The sequence below is a fragment of the Pteropus vampyrus genome, unplaced genomic scaffold, assembly GCF_000151845.1.
Source record: "Pteropus vampyrus isolate Shadow unplaced genomic scaffold, Pvam_2.0 Scaffold6, whole genome shotgun sequence".
NCBI lineage: Eukaryota > Metazoa > Chordata > Mammalia > Chiroptera > Pteropodidae > Pteropus > Pteropus vampyrus.
This window is the reverse complement of record NW_011888787.1, coordinates 9,229,670-9,232,827: the sequence shown is the minus strand read 5'-3', so window position 1 is coordinate 9,232,827 and position 3,158 is coordinate 9,229,670.

Genomic DNA, 3,158 nt, shown 5'->3' with positions numbered 1-3,158 from the left:
GATTTCTGAAGGACTTTGTAGCTGTGGCAGTCTTTAATTATATGGCAAGTTTGAAAGTGTTTTTAGTTTATCTTATTAGAAGCAAGAGAAGGAGGAGTACTTTGTCTTCTATATATTAAATAGGAAGACAGCGCATGTATTCTAGAACACCTATTACATTATGGGTACTCAAATATTTAACTACAATCAGCAACATTTTACATCTCAACTTTAATGGCTTGAAAAAATTGGGATTATATATGCGTGTCTGTATCATGTTTATGTATGTATATGTGTGTATAAATATATAAATATATCTACATACATGCACACAAATACTTATTGTCTTACTTTATGGTTAAGTGGAATACAACACATGACCATGTGTAGAGCATTTATTGTACATAGAGGGGAGTTTACATTTTTTCCATCACTCCCTTAGCTCATTAGAAGCCAATTCAATGATCTGTTGAATCTTAGGAAGAGTAGCTAATTTATATTCATCTTTCCAAATTAAGCTTAACCACCATTGCCACATGAGCTTCATGTAAAAATCTTATCAAAACGTTATAAATATCCCTCAGACGCTTAGCAAATAAGAATATTGTTCAAAGGCTATGGCTTTTTCTATTGGTGGCTTTATTTTTGAAAGATAGTATATAAATAAAAGTGACATCATTTAAAACTGTTCCTTAGAAGTGAGTGAGTTTTTAATAACCTGTGAGAGAAACCAAATATCTAATAAAAACCTTTACTAAAACATACTTAATTCTTGGATATATGTTTGCTAACTGTGTGAAAAAACCAAACCACCATTATTTATGTCCAAACCCTTAAAAGCCAGCTTCATTTTTTTCTCATTACCTTTAAGGTACTGCAAAAAATGTTCCAAGGTTCAGCAGATAATGTATGTTAATACCAACAGATTTTAAAATTATCTATAAGAGAAAAAATTATATTAGGGACACAGATCCAGACAAGGTAGATTTCAAATTATAATGTTTAAACATCTGTACATTTATCTCATGTAAATTAGATATTCTACCATAGATTACCAGCACCTTACTTTTAATTTTCAACACTAAAAACATAAAATCTTTGAGAATTAGAACTTTTAAAATATTAGCAATTGACTAGTCTTCTACTCAACAGTCATTCACTCAATAAATATGTAAGGAACTATTCTAAATGCTTGAGAAACAGAAATGAATCAGCTATAGCCCCTGACCTCAAGAAGCTTACAGGCTAACGGGGAAGACACCAAAGCCACTATGATAGAAAATGTAAGTGTTTAAGGTTCAGTGGGGAATAAAGACGTGAGTGCTTTGAAGGAGAAATGAGTATTAGGGAAATCTTCATAGAAGTGACTCGAATAGACTTTTTAAAAAATGAATAGCAAAAGTGGATAGCCAAGAAACAAGGAGGTGAGGGATGTAGCAGAGACCACTAGCTGTCCATGAAAATTCCTTCTCACCTTCTTTGGGCACACAACTAGATTGCATTTCCCAGAGGTCCTTGCAGTTAGTTAAGCATGATCGTGTGACCAAGATCTCTCCAGCGAAATATGAGTTAATGTTTACCACTTCTAGGCTTAGCTAATTAAACCCTCTCACATCTATTCTTTCACGCTCATTCTACTTTCACTGGCTGAATGCAGAGGATGATGGGACCCTTGAAGATGGTACAGCCACAAAAGGGAAGGAACCTGGATCCCTGAATACCTGCAAGGTGGAGAACTGCCCCACCAACCTCTACTCTACACCTACCAAGAAATGAAGAGCCTTCTGTATTGTGCAAAGAGACCCAGACTTTCCCCACTGACATTGCCCATCCCTTGAAGAATTTTGAGGACGGTCATGAAGGAATCAGATGTGCCTTTTAGAGGTGTCATATGGTGGCAATGTGGAGGAAGAATGGTACGAGGAAAGGGCCGGAAGACTGGTTATAAGACTATGACAGTAACTCAGGTGACAGGTGGTAGAGGCCTGAGCTTACCAGAAGCCATGGGTGTAGAGAGGAAGGAAATTGATTATGAGATATATTAAGAAATTACACAGGACCTTATGATTACCTGGATATGGGGTGAAGAAAAAGGAGGAATCTAGAATGAGGTGGCGGCTGAACACTTAACCAAGACTATGAGCATAGAGAGAAGTGGAGAGACTCAGAACTGGGGATCACTGTCACTTCATGTGTCACCAACCCTAAGATGATAGTCAGAGCCTTGAAAAGTAATCTTAGAACTCACCACATCTGAAGGATGAGCGAAAAAGGGTCAGGAAGGGGATCTGAAAAGCAGCAGTCAGAGAGCTGAGAGAGTGTGCCAGGCAGGGGAGGAGACATGGGAGTCGGCGTCAGTGTTCCATGCTACAGAAAGGTCAAATAACTAGAAAGAGCCCACTGGGTGCAGCAATGCAGAAGTCTTTAGTGACTTTTCACAGAGAGAAGAATGGAGGCAGAGCCTCACAACAGATGATGAGAGAGTGAGAGAAGTCAAGACAGAAAGCACAGACTGAGCTCGGTCAAAAACCTTGACTGCACAGAGAGGGTGAAAAGACAATATCTAGATGGAGGCGAGGGCCGTGGGAGGGGCATCGTCATAAGAGAGGAAGAGTTTGAAAATACTGAACAAAGAAAGAGAATAACAGAAGTCATTTTAAAGGAGATGAGAAGACATGAGGCAGACAATCGAAATAGAAGAACCAACTTTGAAAAGGTGAAAAAAGGCCTTACTCCCTGAGATTGGAGGAAAGAAATGGGTATAGGTATAAATAAAGATAAGATTATAGTTGATGTATTAAATTTATCGAGACTGACTGCTTTAAGCTCAGAATACAATTTTAAGCATTTTTCACTATTTGCTGATTAATTATCATAACAATTCTAAGAGATAGGCACTATTATTATCCCCATTTTACAGCAGAGGAAACATTAGGAGAGGGCCGGAAGTCTGAAGGAGTTCATGTTGGTCCACTTCTATTTACTAGTGAAGGGAAGGGCATGCTCAGCTGCTGGAGGAGAGGAGCAAGGGACAGCAGGAGCTTGCGTCGGCTGTCAGGGTCTCTCAACCTCTACACTACTGACATTTGGGACCAGATAATTCTTTGTTGTCTGGTGCACTGTAGGGTATTTAGCAGCATCCTCGGCCTTCATTTATTAGTGTCACACACACACACACA